The 23,145-nt window shown below is 42.7% G+C and overlaps 1 long non-coding RNA gene across 1 annotated transcript in view; it reads right to left on the reverse strand.

The window, feature by feature from the left end:
• Positions 1-9,835: 9,835 nt before the first annotated feature.
• The window catches only part of LOC142796349 (uncharacterized), a 47,231-nt gene continuing 33,921 nt past the window's right edge, over positions 9,836-23,145 (reverse strand). The window contains exons 2-4 of the long non-coding RNA XR_012893767.1: positions 13,601-13,728; positions 12,116-12,227; positions 9,836-10,067 (exon numbers count right to left, since the gene is read on the reverse strand). This is a non-coding gene — a long non-coding RNA (uncharacterized LOC142796349). The remainder of the gene's footprint in view (positions 10,068-12,115; positions 12,228-13,600; positions 13,729-23,145) is intronic.

The raw sequence follows: 23,145 nt of genomic DNA on the forward strand, positions 1-23,145 counted from the left end.
GTTCACCGCATCGAACAGTTCACAGTCACACCGGCACCATTACAGTCACGAGTTGAACTTAGGCCTTTTCAGAATCAAGAAGTTCCTATCCGAGTTCACGCGTCAATCAGTGTGATTGACAGACGCCCGCGGTGAATTTCGGATACGCCAACAACGTTAGCCCGCGTGGAGGAGCAGTGCTCTTGTCGAACGGCACGATTAATCTATCAGCTTTATCGCGAAGACTACACAGAGACGCACGCAGTAGTAGAAATGATATCACCACGCGGCCGCGATGTCTCGCAATCAATTTCACCGCGCTGACGACGTATGTAATCACAGCCGCGTTGCTGCAGTGATGCGAGCGCTCCTAGTGACCAACTGACCTTATATTTATCTGCCATGTTTGATAGAAGCAAAACGAGTGGCATGAGAGTGCTGGGTGTGCACACTTGCTGCCTTCAAGAGAAGAAATTTCCATGCTGCAAGTGGTACGAAACAAGCTGTTCGAAAGAACACAAACGTCTACGAACACGCTTGTGGCAGGTGCGTGTTGATCTGACAAAAAGATAGCGTGACAACCACGCTGACGTCGCTGCACTGTTAAAATGTTCACTGATTGGCGGCGCTGACGTTATCGCACGCGGTGTTTTTGGGATAACTGCCGCACAAGTAACACATGCGCTTCCAACGCGATGCGCGTTCCTGTAGCCATTTTTATCAACGCTGCTATCTCGCGCTCCGCGCTGTCTTCATGTCATGACCATCGCGAGCGAGCTCGGAGCAAACTCGTCTGTCCGAGAAGCTCGGGGCACCCTGCATAGCACCCATGAACTGAATATTCATACATAGTACGCACATAAACCACATTCCAGTGAAACGCACAAGGAATTTGCTGAAAGTTTTCGGATTTTCGAAAGCTGGTGGGAGCGTACCGATTGTCTTTCATCGTCATCTCTGCGTCACGAGTCAAACCACATTTAAGAATTAACGGGCAATATTTCCTTTGCAGCACTTGACAATATCCGCAGACTACTCATGGGCATTTGCAGGAAAATTCTGGCTTCCGAGATCGACATCCAGCTCCACAACGACAATGAATGTGCGTGCGTGATCACAGTAACATGTAAAAAAGAACACCCACATATTGGAGTACACCTGGAGCCAAGCATGCCTTTACACGCTTCAAAAAGTAAAAATTTTATTGCAAGAACATCTGGCCCACACATCATTTTTGGTGACATCAATACCCACAATGAAATTTAGGGCAGCTCATATTCTTGTGCGTGAGGAGCCAAGTGCGCTAAAGTACTTTCGAAACATTCTGTTGAACCTCTAAATGACGCAACTGTTATATATCTGCGAGGCTATTCCACTACCAGGAGCATCGTCGCAACCTACGCAACAAGCTCAGTTGCCCATAATATTTACTGCTGCACCGACTTGGAAACACGTGGGAGTGATCACTACCCAATCATCAAAACAGCAGTAGATGCGAAGATGTCATCAAACAAATTAGTTACAATGTGTACAGGTAGCGATGCATACAAAGACGCCGCTAGCAGGGGAAATACTGCTGAAACCAAGGACGGAGATTTACTCCCTACAATGACTGACTGCCTAAGTGAATGCATGTGCGTTTCAGCTAAGAATGACAGATTTTTGTCAAACGATGAGGAGTTTGAAAAGCTGTGCGCTTTTTGCAGGCTATCTGAAAGGGAAAGAATGCGGATAAATTGTCTTGATGATCTTCGAGTCTGCCGACGCATATTACGCGACTTTTGCGGTAGCCGAAATCTTGCGGTTCTCTAAAGGCATGTGCATGCCATCTTATTATCTTCACTTTTTCACCGAACTTTTCCTTCACAAATAAAAATTTCCCGAAGAGCTGCCGGAGGAATACTGCACAGTGTTCAGTTTCAATACCTTGGAGCTCTTCCGCAAGCAATAAGTCTTAGAACTCCCGAGAGGCAGTGCCTGCATGGGATTTGCCTTTCAAAACTGAAGAACTCAACACTGCAATCGGCGAATCAAACAGGCACACATCACCCGCGGTCACGACGAAATAATCCATGAAGCCATTGCAGCGGTATACCTCTCACCTCCCACCTACAACTGCTGGAATATTATAATTCTTCATGGCTGTCTGGTGAGGTTACCGCAGAATAGAAACTCACTAAAATAGTGCCCAATTTGAAACCTGCTAAGCAGCCAACAAGCTACGCCTCTTTCCGACTGGTCGCTCTGCTTTCCGTTGTCAAGTTTATGTAGCAGATGGTTGGCAAACAACTGGCGTGGTTCCTGGAAAGCCACGACAACTTTCTCCAAGAAATGAACGGATGCCGCCAAGGTAGGTCAGATACTGATAATGTGATCACCCTCATCTCGTCACTCGAATAGAACCTCGAAGAAACCAGGCTGCAGGAATACTCACGCATAGAGTCCAGTGAGCACACTATTCTGAAACGTTGCCTTTCTTTCTTATTTGGAAGACATATGTCGAAAAGCATACATTTGTTGCTACTGCATCTTTGCGCAATCGTTTCCGCAGCTGCCGACGAAAGCAATCCGCGTTGAATGTTATCCGCATCGTTGCGCTGCCCGTTGGACACTGCACTCAACTTTTTCACCGACGATAAAACGCACCTCAAAATTTCTCGCACACCAGAGAACGCAAACAAGAGCAGGACACTAAAACGCGTGAGGGCGTGTGTCGTTTGCGAGCGTACCTTTTTTCCATCCAGTGCAAGATTACAGAAAATAAGATCGTGAGCTGAGGGCACCAGCAAAAAAAAGAAGCATTTCGCGCTAATAAAAAATTGTCATGAACTCTTTGCTCACTACACCTACATATTATTGTTGATGGAAAAATCTCAAATGTAAAGAATAGTGAGGCTTCGACTTTCATTCAAAATTGGTTTTTCATCATTGGTGTTTGTTCCTCCACACATGGTGGCACATAAATTGCAGCTGCATCTACCTATTTAAATACACTTTTCGGAAGCGGCGCCAGATACTTCTGTCGGTCGACGTCACCTTGATAAAATGCGTATGCGCGGCCCGGTCTCGTTGTGCCGTATCTGGTCACTAAACGACGCGTTGCTTGTTTTCCTTTCCTTATCTCGTTTTAGATGTGAAGGACATCTTACTCAACTTCGGCGACATTAAACGTATCTATCTATCTATCTATCTATCTATCTATCTATCTATCTATCTATCTATCTATCTATCTATCTATCTATCTATCTATCTATCTATCTATCTATCTATCTATCTATCTATCTATCTATCTATCTATCTATCTATCTATCTATCTAGCCGCTTACGTTTGGGTGCTCTTGTGGTCACAGCGTTAATTCGACGGGAACTAAAATTAGCATGGGAGGGTAAGACGGTTTGACTAATATGACGCGCTGGTCAAGACTTCCATAATGGCACACTATCGTAGCGTACGTTCACAACACTTCACGCCAGACAGTGGCACATACCCGCGGGTGGGTATATGCTGCTGGTATGCGGGTATGTGCCATACGTTATTCAAACTTACTATCTACCCAGGAACGACGAGAACACACATGGGTAATTTCGACGCACGAGCGTTAAGAAATACCCGACATCAGTAGCGTCGACCCGACGAACGCAACAAATGAATGTTAGGGTCCCAGCTGGAATCCAAAAAAAGCATTCGGCGTGGCAACAAAGCATTTTACCACAAAGCTACGCCAGGTCTCGGAACTACTTTTCAAATAGACGCTAATCTTCGTAAAACGTAAAGTAGTTGCAGTGCTGACTATCCAATTTTATAATCATTTACCTATGTACTTTTTGATACAGCCTTCACGTCTGGTTAACGTTAATTGTGGTTAGTTGTCATGTGCTGAAGGTGATTTATGTAGCAGTGTCCAAGTCCCAGCGTATTCGCGAGCATCAGCACTTCATATTAGCTTCTGGTGTTGCTAATGCGCATGTTCCCGTTGGCATCATCGTGAAAGTGCAAACAACAGGTTATATAAACATTTCCAACCCTTCAACATATGTCTGTGCATGCAACATTTGTACCTATATTTAGCGTCACCTTGTGATATGTCACTCAATACAATAATTCAACACGGTCACCTTCCCTCAGTCAGTATCCTTCACATAACGTCAATTCCCAGGTACGTGGGATCTGCCGAATTTCTTTCGCTCTACTTTTCAAAGAGAATAGTCTTTCTTGGGAGGCTATGACAGAATAAGTGTGGTCTCTCTCTCTGTCTTTCTGTCTGTTGGTCGACTTGTCTATCTGTCTTCTGAGACGACACTCGAAACTGCCAAAATACAACCACATTCGCTGCGATCATCAATACTGCTCATGTTTTAGACTTTCTCTCTTTTTCCTTTTCTGTCTATCGGTCGACTTGTCTATCTGCCGTCCGAAGTGACACTCGAAACTGCCAAAACACAGCCACAATCGCACCCCCCCCCCCTCCACAGTACTGCTCAGGTTTTGGCATTAACACTTGTGCGATCTTCATTAGAAAAGAGATATCACGCGTATCTGAGTCACAAAAACAACACGTCTATATTCTGTGGTGTGTTTTTTTATGCTAGAACAGGCATACACCAGGAATTATGAGAGCCGTAGCGTTTATCACGATGCGCTGACAACGCAATGCTATGCACGAAAAGTCAAGTGTTTTGTACGCTTTGCTGATGAACCAAGACGACACAACGACGGCACCTACCGGTCGACTCGCATTCTACATATTATGGCCTCTCAGACGGGTACACACGCCTTGCGCTTGCTATATGAGAGGTCATCCCTTCGTTTTTTATTAAAACTGCCAAATGTCGCTCATGTATCACGCAGTGTAAAATAACAGTGAAGCGTAGAGGCGTAGAGTGCCTCGCAGCGCTCGTTCGCCTCCGCTGCGCGTATCGAGGCATGCACAGTAATGCAGCGCCTCCAGAATATTATTCATCGATTTCAGACAGAAAATAACTACAATTGCGTTACGTTCTGCAGGCTACTTACTGGCTGTACCGCTAAAACATCTATTAGAAATTGCGATTGGAATCATCTTGCTTCGTTCTCCATTTAATATCTTCATATCTTCGAAATAAATGCATTGCGTTTCATATCTTCGAAATAAATGCTTTAAAGCATATCCATCAGCAAACAAATGTATTCTGATTGCTGATAATCAAAATCAGTATTCTAATTGGGGTTGGTAAGAACAAAGTACAAGAAAAATGCAACGGAAAACACACGGTTAAATATGATGAGTCATGATAATAATATTTAAAACAAGTACAAGCAGATCGTTAGTACTTAGTGGGCCCATGAATAATTGTCATGATAATAACATTGGTAATGATGTAATGTAATGTCATAGCATATGGTAATGATTAGGCTAACGATTTTGAACGGGCAACCCATCTGCAAGTATTTTTTTTATTTTACGATTATCTGAATTAGTGTACAGCTACAGACAGCAAGACACCGGTGACGCAGGTGTAGCCGAGACATCCTTCCTGCACGTACATGAAAGCTGTTAGTACTAACATATTATCGTATGACGAATTACTTCTTTGTCATTATTACTAGAAGTTAGCTAACTGTGCGTCCTGATTGTGCATTGCGTTTAAAAGGTCTGTTCTTGTTGCGTCACATGAAGATATACTCGTCAAACGCATTGTCGCTTCGTTTTCGAAACAAATAAACCAAACCCTTAAACTAGAGCAGAATGTCCTACGTGATCATCAAAGTCAATACATCATAAAAGTCAGTGCATAAAGTTCTTGAAAAACAAGAAATACCATATCGGACAACCAATTTTGCTAGATAAGAAAATAAGTGGCTTTGATCAGAAACATATGTCTTGTCAAAATTCAAATATATCCCAATATCACGCTTCTGCTTTCATTTATGCACGTCATTTATTTGTTTTTGTTTTTATTGTTCATGTAAAACTAATTAGTAACCTGAAAATGCATTGTCACTAGTTATATTAATAATGAACAAAATTACAACAAATTGATGAATAAATGTACCAAGACATTTATTTCTGAAAGCGTATAGAATCGCAAAAAATAAAAATTAATTTACACACTCAAATCAAGGGTGGTAGCACGTGAAGAAATTTGTGGTAAACTTTCGCATCAGAACCGAAGGGGCTCATACAAAACCACCTGAACAGTAAGTATGGTGACATTAAAAATACGCAAATAGAAGTAAAGTGCACACAAAGTTTCTTAAAATGATCATTAGTACTTGGGTCGCGGTATTATAAAATAAAACGGCATGTAGTTTCAATTGTAACACCTGCTCCATGGCCGTAGTACTAGTCAACTAAGGCTGCGTGGTGCACTTGTTAGTTACCTTAGACTCCTCAGATGCTATGGATAATATTAGAGCATGAGTTATTGTCTAGTAATGTATAAATATTAATTCTGTTCGTGTTATTGGCAAATTTGAAGCCTTTAAGGTCTTTACCCTACGAAACTGAAGTGATAGTTGCCATGATGTTGATTTAATAAATCGTTTTTCATAGAAAAATTCGACTCCCTTGACATTTTGAATATCTTTAATGGCTCTACAATATTGATTTGATTATTTATATGTGGGCTCTAACGTCCTAAAACCTTCATCTGATTATGAGAGACGCCGTAGGGAAGGGCTGCGGAGAGTTCGACCACCTGGGGTTTTAACATCCACCTGAATCGGAGTACACGGGCCTACAGCGTCCTCGCCTCCATCGAACATGCAGCGGCCCGTGTACTTGAAGCCAAGATTGGATCCCGTGACCTTCGGGTCAGCAGCCGAGTACCTTCACCACTTGACCACCACGGCAGGGCTGGATCTTTAATATCAAAGCGCATGCTGTATTGGTCGTGCCGTAATCAGCGTGGCGTGGGTGAGCTTCTCGCTGAAGCAGCTCGTCTCGAACAATTTGGTGTATCGTTGACGCAAGGTCTGACGATCAGCTCACGTCAACAATTCATACCATCAGAGCCACTAAATTCGTAGTTATTCGGCACATCTTCGACCTTCTGAAGGTCCCGCAAGACTGCATGAGATCAAGCACAATGCACGAATCGCCTTTACGATGAGGAAGTTGTACACGTCTTCAGCGATGCTTTTTAGAAGATGCCCTACTTTGTTCTCGTCCGACATAGAACACTTACCCGTCTTGCACTGCCGCAAGATTTTCTCAGTGTATCCGGTTTTCATAGAGTTCAGCCCACGGGGCGAGTATCAACTCAGCATGCTTTTTCTTCGCGGTGGTGTGACCAAGGCAACTTATCTGTTCTCGAACAAAAATATTGCCCGTCATTAAGACGTCCTCGCGATCCTTGTTCCAGACGAGTGGGTTGTCAGTCAGCGAGAACACCGCACAGGCGAGACGATCATTTGTGTCCCATTTGTTGCATTTGCTGCAACCATTCGTAATGACTCCCCCTTTAGTTGAAGTCTTCCCCAACTTTCGCTTTTTAGGGGCATCATGTCTGTATGGCTGCGAGGGATCACCAAGCGTTGATGTCGAAGTGTCGGTGTCAGATTACATGTCATGCTGAAATGGCTGTAGACTCGTAAGAAAATGACTGCGACGAAAACTTATTGGGACAGCTTTCTTGGTTCAACACATGGAGTTTCCTATTATACACTAAAATGAACTCTGGTGCTAGTGCCCAAGGGAGCTGCAACGCACGGTGCTTCAGCGAGCACGGAAATGATGAGTAGTACACACATTTGTAAATTATTTTGGTCCTGCGGAACGAGACTGAGTGACGCACCTGACTCATTCCCGCGAAGGGACCACCAAGCCGAGCCTTTCGGCGACTTTGCAGATCCGCTGGACAGCCGACAGCTGATCAATGAGAGTAGGACTGCGGTCATGTCGAAATTCAATAATGTCCCAATGTGACACTAAAGGTGTCTCTCATCGACGTTGTTAATTTATTACTTTTTATTTAAACTGTCAAACTCATTATAAACCTTATTAGGCATTGTAGATAATTACGTTATAACAACAGTTGGCTCGTTTTGTTCTCTGGCAGCTCCTATTTCTGGCTCTAGATCTACTAATACCCTATAATGTTGGGCGAGCTTTGACGTCTCAAAAGCTCAATATGATCATGACGTGCACTGCAACAGATAGGGGGCTCTGTGATTTTCGACTATGGGGGTTTGCTAGCGTGCACATAAATTGAAGTACTTCGGTCTCGGGTATTTGCACCTATATCGAAAATGCGACCCCTGCTGCCGGAATTCCATACCGTAGCCCTCGCGTCAGTGGTCATGGGCCGTATCCACTACTTACCCATGACGGGTGTACCTCTTATATCGAAGGCAGGCACATCGATTGTGTCTCCAACCATGTAGCCACTGAAGCTGTGGCTACATGGTTACACAATCCATTTTAATGATGAAGGTACGGGGTGTTATTCTCAGTGCGGACCGAGAACCAACCAGTTTTTCCTAATCTGCAGAGTAGTAACACACCTGGAGCTCTTTTGTTTCGGCGTACTCATCTGGAAAAGTAGCAATTTGATGATCTAGTTGAGCTTTTGTTACTAGTGTGGGAGGCATAGAATTGCTGCTGCGAAGCACCCACCAGTTAATTAGATGCCCGTGCACTTCCGGCGTGATTATTTGCAGAATATTAACCTGGAAGGGTACCCACCCTGCGAAGCTTAGTGGCATGGGGCAATTGAAGCTAAAATTTCAGTCATCCTTTTCTTTTTTATTTACTTCACCCATTGTACCAGGGCACCAAGACTTGTGTTCCAGAAGTTTGCAACTCTTAAGACTACCGCTTCCCTCAAAGAATGAATTTCTCGTACTAGGAGGTGCGACAAGCTTTGTGAACTTGGCTTTCGGGTCACTAATATTCCTGATTAAATTCGACATCGAGTCCTCCTTGGGTGTAAAGGTAACCAGCAATATGTACAACACCCACTATTTTACAGTTATCACGACATGCATAAATGCACAAATGCCCAGCCAACAGAGGATATAGTGGATACATGGGACAATACTTCGGCTCGCAAGAAAGCTGACACTGCCACCCATAGCGAGCTGTCACCTACATTAGAAACGTTTTTCGCAATTGATCGCCTGGATTATTGCCTACACCGCAAGCTGATTCTTCAATGTAGAATCCGATATTTAACACTTCCGTGTGGTTCAAAGCTCCCAGGCATCTTTACACGTGAGAAGAAGGTGGTGTAGTGCAGAATTCGTGTGGGAATGGTCTTACCTCGTGGTTCACCTATGCCTGGCCAGAACAGGTACATAAACCATTTTCAATATTTTTCCGTTCTACGAAACATTGAATATTCATGCACTGCCTCTACGCAACGACACGTGGCTATATATGCCCGCTCTGCAGCGTACTGTACACTTTGACACACTTGTTCCTGAAATGCCACTGCGATGCAAACCATGACCACGATATATATATATATATATATATATATATATATATATATATATATATATATATATATATATATATATATATATATATATATATATATATATATATATATATATATATCTCCCTCCGCAACTGAAGTACCCACGTTCAAATTCAATCACTTGCTATGAACATAACCTTGCCGGAACCAGATACAATGGCGCTACCTCTGAGGAAAATAAGCCTCCATTTGACCAGACCTGCGATGCTGCGGTGTATTTTTTGTAGCTCTATGGGGCCTACAATAGAGCGCTGTTGATGTATATGGCCGACAGTGATCTTCGGGTTTGCGTATAACTCTTTATGCCGTGACAAGAACTTTCCTGTTTAGAAAGAAAATGTTGGTGATTGATCGCAGCACGAGTATGTCGAGGGTCAAAATACTACTATGGAGGTTAAGCGAAAGAGCGAAATCTTTATTTTTATTTATACTTCAGTTTGAACTACATTATAAAGCACATGCAGGGGTTACAATTCTTCCAAAATACACTCAATGCGTTATAGACAGTCATACAAAATAGCAAGCCGAATACATCCGACACATGTCACTTAGAAAAGCATCGAGCAGACATATAACGAGCGATTTTTCTTTTTCTCGGTTTGTTATAATGTGTGGATTGTCAGCACCTGCAAGAAAAAAAATCCGTCAAAACGTAACCAAAAGAGAACTATCTGCTAGTAGGAAATGTTAGGTTATTGCGAGCGTAAATATAATAATGAGCTGTCAATGACACAACATATGTTAGTAGATCGCGCAATAACCAAAGCCATTGAAGCCAGGTTTTTCCATGTCTTTGAGTAATCTTTAGTCATGGACAAAAAAGCAGAAGTGATAGTTTTCAGACTTTGGAGCAAAACCTACGTGAACTTTCGGTTACATGTAAATTACACCTCCGGTGCTGCTGTAATCTTCATGCAGGAGGTATTCACTATACCAATTTTATAGGGACCAATAATCAAAGATCAGCAATTTCGTAAGTAACCACGACCTCATTTCACTTACCTGTCTAATATACATTTTATTCTTTTCGCATAAAAAAACAAAACATAATTGGCGGGCCGCTTGCTACCTTTTCATGTGGGTTGTGCTCTAGGGGAATAATTGTTTTCATTCAGGGTGCTACGCAAGTATAATTAAATATTGCGACAGTATATTGCTGTTTGAAATTTCTTCAATGAAGCCTCAGGGGCTTTACCTGAAGAAAGCCAGCATACATGAAAGGCATGTCATGATTTCTTTGTGACTGCTTAATTATTCCTGCCATTAAGAGATGTGATATCAGTTTTGGCAGATATCTATTTGCTTACTGGCTGTAAAGGCCTCAAGATGATGTGAGGCAAAGTATGCTCTACATAACATTTGTGCCATAATTCGCACTTTATTTAAAGTCGCTTATGTTCATCGCCTACTCCTGTCATGCCACACCACTTCGGACAGGTACATAAGAATTCTACAAAACGGCCGCACACGAGTGCCTAAGAATGGGAATTATGCAGTTCATGACAAGTATATTATGATTTGCGTGGTACAACCTGACATATATGTTCGTTACACAGTAATGTACTACTCCCTTACGATTTTCGGTATGCATCGCAATAACAATACGACCAGGAGATTCCAGAGTTTGGGGAGGATTGAGACCAATCGATCAATGGACAGACAGGTAGATACACAGACAGACACACAGACAGATAGTTAGTTAGATAGATAGATTATAGATAGATAGGTAGATAGATTATAGATAGATAGATGGATATACAGCCAGACAGACAGACAGACAGACAGACAGACAGACAGACAGACAGACAGACAGACAGATAGATAGATAGATAGGTAGATAGATAGATAAATAGACAGATAGATAGATAGATAGATAGATAAATAGATATATAGATAAAGTGGCGACATGAGGAAACATTAGGGGCTTTGGTATACAGCTCGACAATGGTGACCCGCTCGACAACTGCATACAGCCAGTGCGTAACGGCAAGGGGGGCTTCAACCACAGTACCCTTAAACAACGTAAATAATAATAAATATATATCCCTCTTTCCCTACAAATTTGCATACAAAATATCCCACTTTGATGCTCGAGCTGGACTGTTGAAATGCATGTATAGTTTTAAGTTCATCTTATATGCTAATATACAGCTGCGTCGTCACGCTAGTGACGTTGCAGCTGTATATGAGCATATAGGATCAAGGTAAAAACCATTTATGTATTACCATACATGCACAAAACCATGTAAAACCATACATGGGTCCATTACAATGGATGATGCTTTGGTGTCATTCAAATTGAATGAATGTATAATTGTAGTAGGTCAGTGTGCAGGGATAGTTTTGAAAAAAAGTGGCTGAGACAGGTTCAGTTGTCTAGCTAAAACAAATTATAGCATTAACTTTAGAGCTCCAGTCACTTTTCGAGATGTAACTCAAGTTCACGTTGTCCCTGCTCTTTCTAATCATACGCATACAAGTGTGGAGTACTGCAAATGTCCTAATTAAAGAGTGGCAGTGGGTCTACAAACCATTTCACTGTTACTAATCGTCTCAAAAAATAAAAAATAAATAAACGTGTTTTATAATCTGGCCCGAATTGTTGCAAATCTGCTACTAAAAAGACTGCTATGTGAGATTGGTTGCAGGCTATGTTTTTCAATGCAAGTCTTACCATGTTACAATTACTCGCTTCCTTTTGTCATCACAGATCATATTTGCACATGGGCAACTGAGGTGCGTGACATGACCCGGGCGATGAGATAATGCACTTGTTTCACATTTACCTGCGAAGATGGAAAAAATAGTATCAAGGATAAATTGGTGGCAGAGGCCAATAAGGCAAAGGATTATTCGATTAAACACGAAGGAGCATTTTAATATAGTCCATATTATTATACATAGAATCTAGGAAGCGCAACGGCTACAAAACAGCGGGATATCGATTACGGTTACGAGTTTTCATGAATTACTGCATTACCACAGAAACCCACCAAACGTTTAGAGCACTTCTTGCTTATTCAACGAATCTAATCACTTAGAAATATAAAGAGCAGCTGAGCACATTCCTTACCAGGCCTTTTTCTTTTCTGTGTGCATCCCAACTGTTCAAACGCGAGAAACGCCAGTGAACTATGCGCCAAGCTGCACTAAGGAAATATTCAATGACCGTTTTCACGATAATGTAAACTTGCTATACCTAATATAGTTGTATTTATTGTTGTTTAAAATAAAGATACCTTTCGAAAGCATTGTAGTATGTTGGAGTGGACCTAGTTATTTCTGGTTTCTCTTTTGTTTTATTTATTGATCGAACAGGACGTGGTGGTGTAGTAGGGGTGCATCAATATTATTAGCCGACAGGTCTATAATTACTATCAACGTGGAGAAGTTCTTAGTGCTTTAGCAGCAGCTTCATTGCGTGTCAACTCGGGCATATCAAAATTCATGTCACAGAGAGAAGTTAGCTCGTGGTGATCAGTTGTATGGCGTGCACTTTCCACACTTTGGTAATTCTGAGATATGTCGACGGACATCTCACTGGCTTTTTTGTCATTATATTGGCACGTATTGAGTTACCACAGTTATAATGATGCACCAGTTGTTAGCTCAAAATTAGCTGCCGGCTACAAGACTGTAAGAGACAGAGTATGTTCAAGCTCTCTTTTGCCTCACATATTTTTGTAAAGCCTAATTTTCGATAGCTGAAACATCCTTTATGGCATCATATTTAATACATCTCATGCGCGTAACTCCAAATTAGATACTCATCCTTTTTGAAAAAACAAATGACGTCAAAATATTTTAAATTATGTGCTCTAGTCTACGTTTTGTTTTATTTTGTCATTACACATCAATTATATTTGCTTTTGCTCAGGCATTATTATTCTTCTTGCTGTTACATAAATTGTGCACATTTGAGGCGCTGCGAAAAGTGAAGTACAAAATCAGCCTATATTCTTTCGTACGTGAAAGTTAGGTTTATAGGTGAGAAAAACAGTAAGCTCCCCGGTATAGAAATTTGCAAATGCCATGGAACACTGATGCAGTCTTACTATCACATAGTTTGGGAATATTGTTATTGAAAAAAAATGCACAAAGTTGATATAAATAAATGAATAGCATAATGCCATCTTTAGGCTTTTTTTCTTATTTTTACCGTTGCCAACTTCAATGGTGGTCTTTGTGCACGTAGTTGCATCTTGTGACGCCAAGGATACAGTCACCCATAATAGCATCAGCAGTGCGTACTTCATAGCTGTGGTTGTCATGCTTGTAGAGCATAACCTGTAAAAAAAAACGAAAAACGTCTATTTCAAAAAATGAGCAGAATCTATACCAGTACACTGTTCATATAAATCCTTCACTATGAAGAGATGAAGAAACGCTGACATACTAATACATTTTTTTGAGGTTACGATTGAGCATCGTGCCAGTTTGTATAGAGTAGAATATGTGATCCGAAAAGCTGTTTTATTATGAGGAGTTTGTCCGAAGGAAAACCAAATGCTTGCCAGGAGTTTCATACAGTCAAGCCCGACTATATCATAGGATGGTAATTCCAATTATCCTTTATTTGGAACTATTCTTGAGGGCAGCAAAGCTTTTCCATGATCGCAAGAGAAAATTCACGACTACATCAAATATAATCAAACGAAACTTCTATGTACTGTGCAGTGAAAACGTCCCGATAAATTGGTTTTCCCTACACACGAGATTTTTGGCGTGCATTTAAGAGAACGTGGAGTCATTATGAGATCACCTAGTGCAACAAGTAGCAACTGAGGCATGCCATCACGCACTTCGTGGTAAATACTGCTCGTCTTTGCACAGCCAGCCCATCATCACCGGTCATCGTTTGTCTCTCAGACAATTTTGTTGCTGCAATTCATGTGGTAAGACAGAGCAGCCTACCATTGTCTTCAAAGCTGAAGGTAATGGTACGATGGAAGTGGAAAATAGAAATCGTATGAAATGCTGCTTGTGGCATTTGAAGAAGGGTGCTGAGTATGATTTTGAGAAACGGTACAATATTGAGGCCAAACACGCTCGTTGCTTTCGGCACCCAATTATTGGACGCTATTTCCATCGATACCGCATTTTCTGGTGTATAGCACTCCACTGTGCCACATCGACAACTACAACCACGGAAGTATAAAAAAATGCAAAAAACACCATGCCTGTGCGAAAGACACAGCACAGTCATAGCGAAAGCTAGAAGAGTGGCCTGTCAGAGCCTTTTCTGAATGCTCATTGGGGTAACTGCTGCAAGCCCACTTGCTTGATGCCCGCTACGGCATTAATAATAAAACATTTAGGGTATTGTAGGCTCTTATTTGCTATGTGTTTTTTCGTTATTTTTCTGAGAAGCCGAGTAACAGATAAACTAATGCGAGTAATTTTGTACCAATTGTCCATGCAGTGGCTGACGACGATGAGGAATTATGCCTGAAGTGGGTATGCGCCACAGTTGTTAGCTGAAGAAAAACGAGCATTTGTAATGGGTTCGACCATTGGATGACCCAGTCGTTACGCTATTCGCATTGTGCGACGACTGCTTCTACTTTCGCTGTCCTAAAGCGCTTTATAAGTTACATCAGCGCGATTACTTTCCCGACATCAAGCCTGCATAAGGCAACTCTCAAGCACCAGCGTGGCTCAGTGGTAGAATACTGCGCTGGCACCCAGCGGACCCTTGTTTAAGCTCCGCTGTGTCATTGGTGATAGGTTTTCTTTTTATAATTCGAGCGATGTGGTTACGCACAACGGTGGCGTGGGCAGCGGCGGAGTACAACAACGGCGCTGCGCGAAACCCGAGTTGTGATCTCACAACAGCTTACACTGTAATAAAAAATCTTGCGTACTGCTGTGGTAGCAGTTTCCGCTTGCTTTACCAAGCAGTACGGTGAAATGAATTGACCCAGAACAGTCTACACGAAAAATGCATTGAGTTTATTCGAATTTATAGATATAATTGTCTACTATATTGACGTCAAAAATACACATGATCAAAGAGCAAACAAATGTTGAATGAATGGGAGTCGAACCCACAACCTCTTGATGAACACCAACTGCTGCCGGGCAAGCAATCCACTGCGCTCTAGCCACGTGCAGTGTAAGCTTGAGGTACGCGTATTTTTTATCGGCCACTAGCCTCTAACATTGCTCCTGGTTAAGTGCAGTAATGAATCATGACTGTTGCATCCGCGATTAGTTTCTTTAAGAGATCGTTATTATGCCTCCGTTCTATTCACAACTTTTCCCATTTGGGAAGTGTAATTACGTCATCAACATACAAAATCTTCACTCAAAGCGTCAGCAGGGCTAATAGAATTCATCCGTACCTAAAATAGCCCTGCAACGTGTGGAGAAACGTGCCTGCTTCACTTGATTGTAAGTTCGCGCTGTAAGTTCCCCGTTCACGCTGGCCCCGCGAGAAATCCTAGTCGGCGAACAGGGAAGACATAAAGCGCGTCGTTTTCGCTTTAATCGGGCAGTGTCGTTGAATTAATGTACCATGCAACAATTAGGCATCCATAGATGAAGTTCTGTGTACAATCAGTCACGCTCTTTTCGCTGTAAAACCACTTTCATTGGTTCCGCCACCACCATATACTACCGCTGCCACCAGTATCAATGGTAAGAAGGGTACGACTGATCAGTGTTCAATGATTAATTATGGAAGAAAGTTTTCAGGATGCAGATGTATGAGTAAACGTCAACCTAAATGCATTTACGGTAAACACTGTTTAAGCTGTCAAATACCAACATACACTGTACTAGATACCTTACATCAATCTACTACAGTACGTTGTAACTACTTTTGTAAAAAATACTTTCGTGCTATGCTGATTTTGACGAAAATTGGCTTGTCCTGGTTTGACTCCAACCAGGCCACGCCCACTGTAGCATTTGTGCATTACACATTTTCGTATGGCAGACGTGGCACTGTTGACATGTGACCACGTGGTACTCAAAACCTTGCATATCCTGCTTGTGAAATAACGAACGTTACCACCCGAACTTCCCGACTGATTGATCTGCGTAAAATTTTGTAGTTCTCGCGCCTGACTTTTGTATCATCGTGAACATTTTACTTTTCAAACTAGCCTATCATTTCGCCAATATTCGCTTTCCACGTGGAATGCATATTCAGGACTTTTTTTCCCCGCCAGCTCCTGGAAGAAGGCAGTCAAGTCGGCAAGCCTCTCACTCCTGTGTTTTGACCCTCCGGTCTGCTGGTGCTTTCTGGCAAAAGAGGTCACCAAAGCCTTCCTGTCTAGGTTACCGTCCTAGTGAGGAAGGTTCACCATCTTGGCACCGATGTCGACCGTGTATTCTACAAATGCGCCTTCTGCTGTGGTCTGCAAAAGACGACCCCGCCACTTCTCAACGCTGGCATGGTCTTGTGCGCTATAGCTAGTTGGTACGCACTGACTGTGGTGATTCTTCTGAACAGCTCTCCAGGCTAGCCAATATCCTTCACCTTCTGCTGTCTCTTGACATGAACGTTCCACAGTATATTCTAGCTGCTTTTTTCGGACCAATTCGTCCAGGAGTCATTCCTCAACCAACTCCTGGTGTATCCTGGGCGCCGGAAGAGATGTTTGCACATTCGCTTCTGATGCGTACAGGTGATTAGGTACTTACTACACTTCCTGAATCAGCTTCTGTACTTTTGCGAATTAATCGCTTAAGCCAAAAAAAAACAAGCTGTTCGAAAAGCAGGCATCCAGTTCGTTTAGCTTGGTGACATTGTCGCTATGTTCCCGCTGTCGTTCCAATTTCTTCTCACACAAAGCTATTCGCAACTCCGCCGTACTGGCTTCTAGTAATACTTGCTTGCCCATATCAGAATGAGCCGTAGCTTGACAAGGTACAGCATGCTTCTGATCCTGGACCCGCTTGCGGTTACGGTGTAGTACAGTCTCCTTGTCGGTATTTTGTTCCGAGACGGCCGATGGCGTCGAAATAAGCACAGTTGAGTCATGGTCTAAATAAGCAGAGTTAAACCAAATGGGAGTGTTATATTCAGGGGAGCTTTCCTCTTTTCGGCCATCAACTACTGATGATTTCCTTGTTTTCGACTTCTTTGCACTTTTCATCGTTGTTGCGTATTCATTTGGTTCCCTTATATGGTCTTTGGTTGGGTCCTGGTGTGAGTTCCGGGTAATCCTTCATGGATCACACATAATTGACGCATGTCGGCCTTTACACTTCGAACACGAGATCTTTCGTTACAATTGTGTGCCCTGTTTTTTCTTGTGGTACATCGGAAGAACTATTTATCACGTCACAACACTTGTTTCTTCTGCATCTGGTAAATATACGTAAGATACGCTCCTGTCTTGATGAGCAGAACACACATGTTTTTGACACCTTGAGAATCTCCTGAGTAATTCACCCGCAGAACAGATAAATTCAGCTCGTTGCAGCTGTGACTTAAAGTTGGCTGGTTCTATACACTATGACCATCCTTTTCTCATCTGCTTCTATCTGTGTAGTCACTCTTGCAGACACTTCCTAGTTCAATTGAAAAAAAAAAACGTTCATAGGACACATAGCCCTGAAGGAAGGGCAGCGTTGTCTGGGGTATTACTCTCAGCTTCTGCAGCACAGGTGTTATGATACAGGATCACGACGTCTCTGGGTAGTTCTTAAAGCTTTACGTTACAGAGCACAGACAAAAATGAAGCCCGCTGTACATACCGCGACTGAAGCCCTGGAGATGTTCACAAGAACGTGGTCGTAGAGTTGTCGAAGGGATTTTGTGTCTCCTGATGCTCAAACAAGATTCCACCGATGCATTCTTCCGAAGTATGCCTGCTTCTGACAAGTATTGTCCCCGATATACTTCTTTAGCATCTACACAGCATTGTTCTAACATACCTCAGCCATTCGAAGACTGGTTGCAGCTGAGGCAGCGTCTCCTTTCAACACCTGTCTTGAACATTGAATTTTTCTGTTGCAGAGAGAGGTGAACAGTCTGGAAAAATTGCTCGTATAACTTCATTCACTTGCACACATTCGTCAAAAATGCACAATTATCAGTTTCATAAGCTTGACTTTCGTCCTGTTTGATGGTGTAGCGACCGTAGTTGCAGCAGCCGGCAATCGACTTTCTACACGTGTGCTTGAAAAGCGGTTCCGCCTGCTCAGAAGCTTGGCCAAGGTTCACGTCGCGTTCTGCTCGTACTCAAGGATTCTGTCATACTCGACTTGGAAGTACTCGTCCGAAATGAAATTCTCCTATTCAGGGTTGATGGTGTACAGCTCATCGTTATTCGTTTTCATTCTCTCGTAGATGGAACAGAGCTGCTCCTATGTCGCTTATTCAGTGCCAAGTAGGGCATTTGCCTAATTGATGATCCGGATGTTCAGTGACCAGTGGGAATCGCTCTACACCATGGTCATGTCCATGTCTCTAGGCCACCCGTAGCCATCGGTTGGTGAATCCCTAGTCGATCGGCCCCAAAATGTGTGACCTACAATATTATACCAGTCAATCAAGAAGTTCGGGTGGTAATGTTCGTTATTTCAGTGTGATACAACACCAGAAGGCGCTATTGTAACTAAGCTTGTCTAGTAGTTGTAGTAGCTGGAACTGGGCAAGTAACTTCACTGCGCGGTAGAGAATGTTCCTTCTATCGCGAGTGCTTGTGGACCACCCCAAGATGAAAAAGAAGCGCTAGTACTCATGAAGGGAGAAACCGGAAAGCCATAATAGGAAGGTCTTGATGGCCTCAGTCATTCCTAAAAAAGCTTCTTCCAACTTCCTCGGCGCAGTATAGTCTGGGAAGGCTGCACCACCTTATATCCCAAACAGTAGTGTATGCAAGAACTCATTTCAAAGAAGGGCATACCAACATCGAATCTATCAGTCACACTAATGTACGCTTGAAAATGTAGGTTGACCTGACCTAGGAATCTGTTCTGGGTGTATTCGCTGAAAGATTCGTACAATTGCAACAAAAATATTGCAATTGTTTTGTGAGTAGAGGCTTCCCATCTAATATTCATTTACTACATGAACCAATTTGCATCTGATCGGTAAAAAATACCAAAGACATTAGCGCCGCACTCTGGAACGTGTGCTAAAAGAAGTTGAAACTACCTTTTGCACGACCACAAAGTGCACATTTCAGTGCTGAAGCCAATGCTGTGCATATTTCTTAGCCTTTGTACGTATTCCTTTCTTACTAAGAGCACTTTTGGTACGATACTAGTACAATTTATGGATGAATTTTGTCTCCTTAGGAGAACTACATGTCTGCTTGAAATGACTTATTGGAAAACTCAGGTGCTGCGTAACAATACATCAGCCCTAAAAGGACAGAAAACCCAAAGATATGCACGGAAACAGCGCAGAATATTGCTCCGACTTTTTTGTGCTCTTTACCCTTCATCAAGCATGGAAAAATTCACCCGCGCAACCACTCAGTCACAGGAAATTCTTGCTTCCAAAGGATTTTGGTTCAGCTTTATGGCATACAGAAAATCTAACTCAAAAGATGAAGCAGCTATTGAACAAAATCCCTGTTATCTTGGAGGTTACATATTCGAGACAAAATTTATCGTTACGCTGAAGCGGAAACTTGTGAACAAAAGAAGAAAACGAAGTGGTCTGTTTGAAAGCAGCTCGGTGTCGGCGCGGCTACCTTTCGCCATTCGTTCTTGAATAAACACGCCCCATCATAAGCCCCATCGTAACAGTTTTAATGGAGGTACTGTGTACTACAACGGGGCCCTCGACGAACGACGACTCATTGACCGCTGAGGCGCAATACGTGAAGCTTCGCCGAAGTCAACGACTTGCTCGTCTGCCACCTGCTTTAGGTAGCTTGGCGATATAAATAAATATATTAACCTTTTAGACGCCACACTATGAAGCAGCGATAAAGAAAGTGATATTTACTTTGGTAATTTGTATTGGCCTTCTAAACTAACTATGACAAAAAATTCAGCGACACTCATGATGACGAAGCGCGTTTTTTTCACATGTTCCATTTTTGAACATTGGCGTTCTTCATATGCAAAACACAAAGTTTGTCTAGAACAGCTTTTATTGACGTCACTATCGGGTTTTTTTACTCACGATAGGTGAAGAATAATATTTAGCTTCAAACAAAGTGTCTAAAAGTACAATTTAAAATAACAAATTTGCGCAAAAATGGTGGCTGTCCTATATACAGTGAACAATTCCCAAGTCATGGTACACAGCAAAGCAGTTCTTATGCAGCCGTTTCTTGCCCTGTTGGAGTGCTGCTTTGTTGTATTCTTTTTGCACTCAGCGCATCAACTCTGAGACGCTGAGCTGATGTAGTGACCATCAGTTTTCCTGTACTCACGCCTCGGATGAACCCGAGTTAGTTTCTGCTTGAGCTGCAGCAATGACATGGTGACATAAAGTTAAATATGTGTCATGGTGGCATTGGTTCCCTTGTGAAGTTCGCAGTGAAGGAGCCGAGTATCCTGCGACGACAGACTTGTTGAGACCATTGCTTAAAAAGTCCCACCATCATTTCTTGAGTTGAAGTTTTGGTCGATAGCTCCAAGGAGCCAATCCATCACATCTATTCCCCCCATGCCCTCATTGTATTTCTTGAATAATGAGGTTGAGGAACCTCCACTTTCTTGTTCGAGCGTCGTGTGCAGCGTTGCGCGCTTCCAACAGGCTCATGGCTGAGGTGGTTCGAAGAAACGATGACGACAGCACTGTCGTTCCACCTGAATGTGTAGACCACCCCTTCACACTTCTAGTAAGAAGATCCTCATTCTTTCTTTCCAACGTCTCGGAGGCTCTTCAGTGTACATCCAATGGTTGTTGTACCTCGCGCAGTCCCTGGCACTCGAATCCCCTGGTCAGTGAGTTTCGTCAAGAGGCCGTGTGAAGTGAAGAGGTTTCGGAAATAGATTTCAAGCGTTCAGGGGCTTGGAGGACCGAAACCATGTTGCTAACTACCCTGAGCCCAAGAGGGGTCGTGTCATCCTTCTCTTTTTTCCCGCAATATATATCCATTGCGTAGGGGTACCCGTTTGATGAGTACATCATCCAGACCTTGCAACCAAATCGAATTAGTTTACCGTGGATATACATCTTGCATGAGTGGTGGTCATAATAGGGCACCATTGACTCGTTGTTCAGGTTCTTGAATCGTTGTTTAGGTTCTTGGATCTGGAGTGGTTTCCACCACTCCAAATTGGTGGAGACATTTGGATATTTGATCGTGAAACGGCTGAATCCTGCCCATCTTGCCTGCTTGCAACTCAGTATTGTCAGCCACATGAGAACCTTTTCAGCTGCCAGAACCTATTTAGGAACATCACTGTCGTGACTATGGACACGCAAAGGTCTTCTGCAGTGCTCAAGTACGAGTCTTCTGACGGAACAGAGTGGTAGCCACGAAAAAGTAAGAGACCGAAAAACTGACCGATGTCCGCTTCAGTGACGTCCACCTCCTCGCCCTTTAAGGGTGCTTCTCTTGCTGCCAATTCAGCCAGTGAATCAATATATTCTGGAGAAATAGTTTTGCACAATACCATAAAAGGACTCATGTTCCCAAGGTCCGGAAATGCCTCTAGCAATAACGGAGGATTGTCGCTGGGAAATTTTTTATCAAACTTATCATGGTCGCCTCTTGTTGGTGTACGAGCGCGCTTTGGGCTTTTGTTTCTGCAGTCTTTGTTGAAGATGTCCGTGATATTGCAGCAGTCATTCCTCTCGACACTGGTCACTGTCGTCATGGTTGTTGTTGTTGTTGTTGTTCCCCTGTGCAAATGGCTCGTACCCAAAGAAGGGGATTGGCCGATTATAAGGTGAATTTGCCCTAAACTTTCAGCATTGCGTCATTCCTACAAATATTTTTTGTAACTTATTTTGATTTGAAATACCGATATCAAGTTTGCAGAAAAAAAAGAAGAAAAATAGTGAGACAGCAATTTAGCAAGAAAATCGTTTAGTCGCAGTGATGTATTCTTGAACGGCGAATAAAACATCCCTGTGGCTGAAACCCAGTGTAGAGGCTCCAAATGAAAGAAGATCAGGTTGTGATAGTTGCAAGCCCAGTCTTTGAAGAGGTGGTGCTAGTATGCTTTGCCTGAATAAATCGAAACAGCGACAATGTAATAAAAAATGACTGATCGTTTCCTCTTGATTACAGTAAATGAACATAGGGGAATTAAATATGTCTGATCTATGCAAGTAAAAATTGAGGGAGCTAACGCGGCAACGAAATTTTGTGATGACAACTTTCATCATTTTTGAATTAGTTCACTGCGCCAGGGAAATAACAAGTGTTTGTACTCTGGAGAAGCCGTCAGTGCAGGGTCAGATAAATTTTGCCTAATTTTAGGTGTGCGAAATCGCGCCACCGTAATGTATACTGTATGGTTCAGAGCTCGAAGTGGTCGGCAAATCAACATCTTCTTCATTGCATCGGAAATATTCATCGATACATTGCACAACTTCAACGCGCCCGCATACATCATCGAATGCAACTTCAAAAATCTCGTTTTCATTCACGTGCTCCTGATAATGAAAATGATAATAATCATTGTATTACTGGCGCACACGCACAAAGTGATATTGCCATCTTCATCTTCAACATCAGAAGGCTGCTACAACGACGTCATGCTATCTTCGTAAACAAGGCCTCGAGGTGTCCTGCGGAAAATGTTCAGTGGTAGCGTTCACGCGGAAACCAA

This window comes from Rhipicephalus microplus, chromosome 2, assembly GCF_043290135.1.
Source record: "Rhipicephalus microplus isolate Deutch F79 chromosome 2, USDA_Rmic, whole genome shotgun sequence".
Classification (NCBI taxonomy): Eukaryota; Metazoa; Arthropoda; class Arachnida; order Ixodida; family Ixodidae; genus Rhipicephalus; species Rhipicephalus microplus.